Genomic DNA, 10,511 nt, shown 5'->3' with positions numbered 1-10,511 from the left:
CGTTCAATTTGCGAAAGTCCAACACGAGTCGCATTTTGCGGTTGCCCGCTTCGTCATTGCCCTTTTTGTCTACTACCCATATTGGGTTATTGTAGGAGGACTTTGACTTTTGTATTATGCCATTTTTTTAGCAACTCTTGGATTTCGCTGTTGACAAAATCTGCAGCCCCCATTGGGTATGGGTAAAGCTTGGCATAAATGGGCTCCTCGCTTACCGTCCTGATGCTACCACCGACGTGTTGTAAGGCAGGGCCTCGTTGGGGTTTGCGAAGGCTTTCTTTCGTTTGCCAAGCATTTTAATAAAGGCCTATTTAACTAGAGGCGGCGCGTCCGAGCAACCAATGTTGGTAAAATTGACGTCGGGGCACGATTGGAACTCTAACTTTTCTTCTTCGGAGCCCCATTTGAGGTGGCCGGAAGCTAGACAAAGCGATGCCCCTGCCTGTTTTAACAGGTCAAGACCAATTATGGCATCAAAGGAGGACAAATCTGGAAATATGAAGAACGTGGCCTTCAAGTTAAATAGGGAAACATAACACTTTTTAGTGATAGTGGTGACACCATGGATCGAATGTATCGTGAATGGCGATTCTACTGGGCGGACACCTTTCAATCCCTCGTATGGACGGATGCAATTTTTTGCCGCGCCCGTATCTATTAAAAGTCTCATATCTACCCCCGCTACTCTTCGTCTGATGACAGGTAGCAGGGATTTTCCCCTAAAAAATTAATTGCGTCCGAATCATATTCATGGATAGCATCGTCACTGACTTCTTGTGCCGCGCTTGAAGCTGCGGCGGTGTAATCTTCGGTTTCGTTCGGGCCCTGAGTAATGTGGTTTACCTTCTGCATTTTGGGCGGGCCGGATCGATCGGATCCGGCCGGCTTCCTATTTTGGTAGGCTCTGGCGTGTTTTCGCGACGCCTGTCACTGCTCGGAGCGGAGTGCACCTGAGCCTTGTGTCGTTTAGTCACTTGGGAGTGCCCTTGATAGGACGTTTGTTGGCGATATTGCGCCTTTGGAACTTGCTTCTTGTCCCTATCTTCCAGGTTCTTCGCGAACGATGCTGCGAAGCTGTACCTCTCGTGGTTTGATTCCACTTCTTGAGCCAATGCCAGCGCAGTTGGCATGTCCTTCGGCTTTGCCGAGAAAAGGACATCGGAGAGGCTGCGCTTGAGGCCCGAAATAAAAATGCGGAGCGCATCATCCCGGAACTTTTCGCATAAAATTCTTGCCGCCGATGCTTCGTACGACATAGTTGCCATATTAGTAAGCAAGGTGAGTTTTTTCTGGACCTCGTCATAGTATTGCAGAAGCGTGAAACTTCCCTATCTGAGGGTACCCATTTCCTGCTCGATGACGTGAATCTGTCGTTTGTCACTATATGTGAAATCGAGGCGGTCTATAATCGCATCAAAATTCAATATTGTGCCGAACGAGGATAGCACTGCATCGGCAGGGTTCCTAATCTTACTCCTAATTATGACTACCGCCTGATAATGGCGTGAGCTATTAACATAATTCCTAAAAATGTAATATGCGGCTACCGCCGCTTGCGGCCATATGTTTCTTGTGCCCCCGTAAAGTCGGGCAGGCATTTAACGGCATCTAAAGGCTCATTGCATTGAACATTGTCTTTGATATCAATGGGCTCATAAACCTTGATTTTTGGAGCCTTTGCTTGTGAGGGTGCGATTTGCACCGCTGCCACCTGGGCGGCCAACTGCTCTATGGCTTGGCGCAATTCCTGCTTTTTGTTGACCCTTTCCGCCAAGGCATGGTTAACCGCGGCCTGAATTACAACTTTAAGCTGCTCTGGGTCCATAATTCCTACTGTGGGGTTAGTACGCGGGGGCCCTTCGCTATCAGATTCTGAGTCACTGGCGTATGGTTTATTCTCCCTGTACCTCTGGAATGGAGAGCTCATATGTGGCCAAGTTAAATCGCACTGGTAGAGGAATGCTTGCTCAAGCTATTCTGCCCATGAAGGCAGTTGGCATGGCAAGGGGTGTGCGGGGTCGGAGCAGCCGCTCTAGCAACAAAGTAAATGAGCTCGTCAAATCGAGCCGGTGTCCTGCCAAGCAGCGACAGGGTCAAGGGTATGCGGGGACAGAGCCTCCGCTATGAGAAACAAAGAAATGAATAGCAAGAATTTGCCACATAAATGCATATGCAGCCGGATCGGGTTTCCAGCAGTGGCCGAAAGGGGGTAATAAAAAAAAAAGGTATTGCGAGGCAAATACTAAAAATAAGGGTCTAAGCAAAGAGACACAACGAATTATATAAATAAATTCACAATTTATGAATTTCCAAACGACAGAATTAATCGCCGATATTAGGTGAAAAATAATTTTGAATAAATTCACGACTAATTCGTTAGCGGCGGCCTAGTGCTTTAGAGGTATTTAATACTCGTACTTATTTTTGACAGTAAAATGCAAACAATACACATACAGCATAAAACAAATACTATTATCGCACATATGATTCACCATTAAATTGTCAATCAAATAATGAGTTAATTAATTTTTATTTAATATAAAGTTAACACAAAAATATTAAAGTGGAGCTGCAGAAATTATTCCGGCAGCGATTTATTTCATTTAGTTTGAAGCTAAACTAATGCCCTTTGATGACTTCTAGCCCGCTGGCCGTAGAATATCAATTAGGAAGATTAGGTTGGAGGGATGACTGAGGGGTGATTTATGTGTTATTCATTATATCAAATATAAAATATATATAAAATTATATAAAATATCATAAAGCTGAAAATAAATTAAAAAGAAAAACAAATTATTTAAGATTTTTACAAATAAAGATATTGGGACGTCCAAATTTCTAGTACAGCCAGAACTGAAAATATTTGTTTAATGAAATAATGTTTATTCATCATTATTAACATAATAAAATGGGAATAATTGAATGAACACAGCAGTGGACTTACCATTTCACAATAATAAACCAATGCGACGGACTATGAACAACCTAATGTGATCGTTTCGATTTGGGCTAAATTATAATAAAAACGCTGCACAAAACACACACTAATTTCGCGGGATATTTTTTTTGCTGCCAATGTAAAAGCACAAATTTCTTATATAAATAATATTTTTTATTAAATATTGAGCTGTGTTTAAACTTTGTTCTTCAATAAAATTGTTATAGAACATAAATTGGTAAACTTAAATAATACACGTGGAAATGTTCATGAAATAATTTTTTCCAAGTTATAAGTCCCACGCACAAAGTCCCAAGTGAGATGAAAATTTTCTAAGTCCAGTTTTTTGAGAGAAAAGTCTATGTTGAGAGAAAAAATTTTCTCTCTCAACTCGTGGTGGGTGAGAACATGCTACGAAAGATGCCTGCCGGAATGTACCGAAACGCTGCTAGCATCGAAAAGTCCGACTTGATTTTTATTGTGTATGTCACCGAACTGTAATGAACAACGTTGAGCTGGTGGTCTTGCAACCTGTTAATCCCGCACGCGTTGAACTACAGCTATATCTCATTGGCGAATGTCGTGTTATTTAGAGGATTCAGATTACGGGCGCTCATTTGTATCTCTAATAATTAAAATTCATCGCGTGCGAATAGGGAACGAGCCTAAATCGGCCGGAAAAGAGCATGAAAATCAGATAGCCCCATCTTGCAACGGGCCGGGCCCTTCGTCACTTGGTTCCGGTGGTGGGTTCAGGAAAGCTGGTGACCCCCTTTTCAAAGAAGCCTTACCCGGCAGCCGCTTCGCTTTCTTTGCCGACACGGCCTGGCATCGTATGCTGACGTCGTAACGCAGATTTGGTGAAAAGCGAACGCCCCAATTCGCCTCGAGAATTTAATTAGAATTTCACAAGAAAAAATTGATTGCGTTAAGCAGTGAAATAAAATGAAACTACTCGTACATTTGGATTAATCTAGCTTCAAGCTAGCTCCGCTGCCAGGAAGTGCGTTCAGGATTTTTGTCTTCCCACAGAACCAGCGGGTAACAATCACACATTACGGTTATAAAATGGGAATAATTGAATGAACACAGCAGTGGACTTACCATTTCACAATAATAAACCAATGCGACGGACTATGAACAACCTAATGTGACCGCTTCGATTTGGGTTGTCTGCCGGAATGTACCGAAACGCTGCTAGCACCGAAAAGTCCGACTTGATTTTTATTGTGCATGTCACCGAACTGTAATGAACAACGTTGAGCTGGTGGTCTTGCAACCTGTTAATCCCGCACGCGTTGAACTACAGCTATATCTCATTGGCGAATGTCGTGTTATTTAGAGGATTCAGATTACGGGCGCTCATTTGTATCTCTAATAATTAAAATTTATCGCGTGCGAATAGGGAACGAGCCTAAATCGGCCGGAAAAGAGCATGAAAATCAGATAGCCCCATCTTGCAACGGGCCGGGCCCTTCGTCACTTGGTTCAGGTGGTGGGTTCAGGAAAGCTGGTGACCCCCTTTTCAAAGAAGCCTTACCCGGCAGCCGCTTCGCTTTCTTTGCCGACACGGCCTGGCATCGTATGCTGACGTCGTAACGCAGATTTGGTGAAAAGCGAACGCCCCAATTCGCCTCGAGAATTTAATTAGAATTTCACAAGAAAAAATTGATTGCGTTAAGCAGTGAAATAAAATGAAACTACTCGTACATTTGGATTAATCTAGCTTCAAGCTAGCTCCGCTGCTAGGAAGTGCGTTCAGGATTTTTGTCTTCCCACAGAACCTATTTTGAATATATATTTTAATTTTTATTTAATAAGTGACGTTATATGGGGAGTATTTGGAGAAGGTCCCATTTGAAATGAATCAACAAAAGATTGGATTTAACATATTGAACTATTAAAAAAAAAATACATAATAAAAAAAAATCTTACCACTCGTTACTCCTTTATGGGCTTTTAATTTTGTCTAGGCTCTGTTTTATTGGATTAAAGTTGAAGTGGGAGTTGATCACGTGATGAGTCATTAAAAGGGGGCCCATAAAGTGTTGAAGTGATAACTTTACAGGCATTAGCAATTTAAAGTTTTTAAAGTAGTATTTTGAAGTAAGGAGAGTCCCAACCTTCATTCTTTTGGCGATCAGATAAGGACCAACTTGGAGAAAAAATAAAAATAAACAAAAAATAAGGAAACTAAAAAAAATAACAAATGTTTTGATTGCTTTGGAAATATAAAAAAAAAAGAAAACGAGGCAGATCGGCCAGGTATCTTACTCCTAGGGCGATTGCTAGATAATATATATACCAGATAATCAAAATGTGATGACAGAATCGTATCTGCTGAAAACCGAAAGACATGGCACGTAGTTATTGTAAAATAAAAATATCTCTGAAGATCTCAAGGGGAATAATAGGATGTTCAGCGATTGAACATTAAAATAAGTAAAGGAAATAAATTTAAGAAAATAATATGATTTATTTTAGAAACACCCAAAATATACCCCGCCTTTTTTTTTGTTTTTTTGCTAATCGATTTCGAATCCTAGAGTGGATTAACGATTGGTTCGTAAAACTAAGCCTTAATACAAAAAATAAATAAAAATTAAATGAGGTAAGAAGGATGTCAGAGTCGTAACGGCTCAGATTATGACAAGAGCGAGGAAACCTCGGAGCCCATTAGATTACCCAATTCAGAGCCAATAAAAATACAAAATATTTCGGAAGAACTGAACGGAATATCTGGATGTGATTGCTTATCTTGATGAATTAAATAAAGTAAAATAAATAATATAAAAAATTGAAAAAGAAAATAAAAATGTTTTTTGTGTGAAATAAAAATATATGTTCACACGTTGTCGGCCAGAGGCAGACTGAGCTCTGGAAATATTTTCAAAGCGGTCCACAAACTTTCTAAAAGGAACGGCCTACTAAGACAGAAAAAATGTTAATAACATAAATCCTTAGGTTACTCCCAATTCTTTTTTCGGTTGGCATGGAAACGGGCTACTGGTATAAAAAGGACTTAAAAAAGTTTACATTTTTGGACAGACAATCCGTTTGGGTCAGCGATTGGGAAAAAGCTTTTTATATTGCTCGGCACAAATTATGTATAAGGTGCTCTAAAATTATTTACCTTCGAAATCAAATTTAATGAATTTTTAATTGATTTTCCTTTGGGACGAGCAGGCAAGTGGAAAAATGGAGAAATAGGAAGTTCAATAGCTTAAATAGAACTCAATTTAATAGACAAGGAATAAGGTCTTCTCACCTTTGTGACACCTGTACAAAAATAACCAGATTAAATCCAATCATCATGAAATAGATAATATTTTATTCAAATATCGACTAGACACCTGAATACATGGATCCCAAAAGCGCAATCAAACCAGAAACCGTAAAAATCCAAGTATTCCCAGAGTTCAGGCTTAGAACCCCAAGTCCGAAAACATTGTTACATGCTCCATTCTTAAGCTTCGACTTGGACCTGTACCTCACAAACCTCGGAGAAAATAAAAAAATGTGTATAAATAGATTACACTGTGAAATATGTGATTTAGCTTTCCATAATATGCTGACTCTACGTGAGACCACCCACCACATAATATACAGGCAGGGGAATGAGAATTAGTGATGTTAAAGGACGATCTAATATTATTTGCAACTCCACGTCTTCCCATATGAGTACCCGGCGCGTAGGCGTCCGCCTCCCCAAACAATCCAACCGAGCCGAGTTTTTTTGATTGAATGCAAACCAGGAGGCAGATGAATTTGCCCCACACAAAGCAGCTCGTAAAATAATCCGGCGGGAATTTTCCAAGAGCTGACGTCCAATGTCCAAATGTGGCTGAAAGTCAGTGATGTTGGAGGCTATGATCGCAGTTAATTGTGCGGAGTAGATAGAGCTTTGGGATTGCAAACTGACTTGCACAGAAAATCCAACTGTAGAGAACCCTGCGTAACCTATACCGGATACAGTCACCGGAGAACTTATCTTCCGCAGCTGCAACTGGTCCGTCAGCGTTCAAGTGATTAGATGCACCTGCGAGCCAGAATCGAGCAGCGCTCGTCAGGGCAGTAGAACTCCGGAGCGGTTCCTAACCAGAATATTGGCAGTGGCTAGCAACACCACATCACCAAAACTATCCTTAGCGACAAGAGAATTGACGGCGGCGCGCGCTGAACGAAAAACAGCGTCGCTAGGCGATAATTGACCTTAGGCGACAAGCTTAAAAACTTTGGGCAGGAGTTTATCACGTGAGAATGGCCATCACAGAGTTTGTGATCACAAATGAAGAGTTACCTGGATGAAAATGACTACGTCCACCGCAAAGTTTGGTGCATGTGATTTCGTCGTCAAATCCAATGTTATCCAACCCCTAGCTTAACTAATCTAATACAATATATAAACATAATTTTAAATCGCAGAAGCCTCTGCTGGATGAGTCATATCCTGTTTGTCAATCTTCCCCTCATTAGTGTCTGACACCAAGCAATTATCCCAGACTAAACATCCAGCTCTAACTGTAATCATATTTCTGAAACTTTTCCACGGTCTGAGCCAGACTAATAAACAAGAAAACCGGCTCGCCGCCGACAGTCCGAATTTGATATATCTTCCGATCTTATCAGTTTTCACCAATGAGTAAACTATTGCATCAGCCAATTGTCCGTTCTCTTAATGTCTCTTTGGACAATGGTTTATATTTACAAATAGCCCTTTTTGAGGTTTCTCTCTTAAGACGAGGTTTGATGGTAAACCGATAAGATCAGCAAAGTCAGTCTTGTCTTGATTGAGTCTTGAATCGGGATCGCACTAAGCTCAAATAAAATATAATCTTGGAGTGAAAAGTGGGTTTAACATTAAAAGTCGATTTAAGTGAATGTTTGTTAAAATATAAGAAATAAAATAAAAATTATTTTTTTAAAAAAAACTTCGGATAAAATTTAATTGGCGCCCAACGTGGGGCCATGCTAAAAAAAGGTGTTTCAAAATAAAAAAATTAATGAAATAAAAAATTAATTTAAACAGAAATACCGGCGTGGTCCTAAGAAAACTCATAAGTTCCCATAGAAAATCGGTGAAAGTTAACCCACAAAAGACAACTCCCAAAAAGATTATTTTAAAAAAAGGAATATAATAATTATAATAAATAACAAAAAACTTTTAAAAATATACATTAAACAAAAAGCATAAAAATAGAAAGGAAAAACATCTATCTAAATAAAGTGAAAAACAAAAAAAACTAAGTGAAATAAAATTAAATATTCAAAATAATATTTCAATAAAATAAACAATAAATATTGTTAACAAAGAAACCAAACAAGATTTAAAAATAAAAAAAAGACAGTGCACAAAAATCCCAATAATATCACAAAAAGACAATCAAAACAAAATAAAAAAAAAAAACAGTGTAAAAAAATCACAATAAAATCACAAAAAGACAAGACAAAAAAAAATATATAAAAATAAATAAAACACAATAAAATACAAATAATAAGAAAGTGTAAAAAACAATAAATTGCAAAAATCGCAAGAAAGTATAAAAATATAATAAAAAAGTTAAAATCACAAAACAATATCCATCGTAAGAAGAATAAAGAAGGAGAGAAGACGCAGGGGAGAGACGACATCAAAAAGCTACGAAGCCGCAAGGAAACAAGAAGACATCAAAGAACCAGAAAAGAGCTACCAACACCGTGAGGATAATTATAATTATTAGCTATTAATAATAGATGTAATATCTAAATTCATATTATACAACACCAAAAAAGAAAGAAATTACTAAAAATAAAACAATCTGGAAGACATAATTAAAAGTTTAGAAAATTGAAACATGGCAAACGGAGGTAGTGGACTAGGTAGTAGCAGTAGCATAACGATGGAATTAATAAACAGACTAATTAATGTCCAATTGAATGATTTAAATGCAAAGGTAGATGATCTAACCTCGAAGTTAGAAAACAAAAACAATTCAGTAGAAGATTACAAGGTTCAGATAATTGACCCGAACGTTAGTTGTGAAACAACTTTGGAGGTGGTAAAAGCACTTCCCAAATTTTACGGGGAGCAAACCCAATATGTAGGCTGGCGAGAGGCAGCAGAAACAGCAATGGGATTATATAAAATAAACAGTGAACAATATTTTATTGCACTAACAATATTGAGGAATAAAATCATGGGAACGGCTCATGATGCGCTTACAAACCATGGTACAGTACTAAATTTTAACGCCATATTATCTAGACTGGATTTTATCTACAACGATAGAAGACCAATCCACGTACTAGAAGTAGAGTTAAGTATCCTAAGACAGGGTAAATTATCAGTAACAGAATTTTATAATGAAGTTAATAAAAAAATGACCTTATTAATAAATAAAACCATTATGACATATGGCAAAGAGAGCGAAATAACAAAAGAAACAAATAAGATAATTAGAAATAACGCCTTAAGAATTTTTATCTCAGGTTTGAACGGATCAATTTCAGAAACCTTGTTCTCACTAAATCCAACTGATCTTCCTAATGCCCTAGCAAAAGTTCAAGAGCTTGAGTCAAAAATTTTTTGAGATCAATTTGCTAACAGATATTATGGCTTTCAAACTGAGACAAATAAACAAGCCAATTTCTTGAGGTTCAATCCAGCCCAGCAAAAACCAAATTATAATAAACCACGGGCAGGTTATCAATGGGTGAACCATCAAAACCAAAATTGGCCTCAACGTAATAATCATGATCATAATAATTTCCAAAGACAAAATTTCCAAGGACATCAAAAAGAAGAACCAATGGAAATAGATCCATCAATCCAAATTCTTAATAGACCTAAATGGCAATCAAATAATTTCCGTCAAGGGAATTATGCAACCCAAACCCAAGATCGTCCGTATTTCAATCACACAAATGAACAAAATTTTGGTCGTCCGAATAATACTTTCCAACAAAATCAAAATGGTCCAAATTTTCCGATAAAAAGGTTACATGAGGGAACAGTAAATCACCCGCAAAATAAAACAATGAAAGTTAACAACATACAAGAAGATTGTTTTTTAGAAGAAGGTCAGGAACAAACCTACCTTATTTAGTACGAATCAACAAAAAATATAACAAAGAATTTATAGTGTTAATCGATACAGGCGCAACAGCTTGTTACGTTAATAGCAGAATATTTTCAAATAAAAACGAAATACCAATACACAAAAGAGTATCAACGGTCAATGGATACTCGATAATAAAATATTACCAAATAATAACAATTTTTAATACAAAATACATCTGTTATGAAATCGAAGGGTTAGAAACTGACTTGTTAGTCGGCTATAACTTACTGAGAAAAATAGGAGCAATAATAGACACGAAAAGAGGTGTCATTCGCTATCATGGGAAAGAGGAAAAGTTACTTTTTCATAATAAAGTGTGTAACGAAAAAACTTCGCACACCGAGGAAAAAAGTAATCATTCTCTAAATGAATTCATGATGAACAAATATTTCAACAAGATAAAAGGTGTGAGGAGATTAGATCTCCCACACACCAAGACAGGTGACAAGAGGAGCAACAGCGGGGGGGGGGGG

This window comes from Drosophila ananassae (genome assembly GCF_017639315.1).
Source record: "Drosophila ananassae strain 14024-0371.13 chromosome Y unlocalized genomic scaffold, ASM1763931v2 tig00000253, whole genome shotgun sequence".
NCBI lineage: Eukaryota > Metazoa > Arthropoda > Insecta > Diptera > Drosophilidae > Drosophila > Drosophila ananassae.
This window is presented reverse-complemented; position numbering follows the sequence as displayed.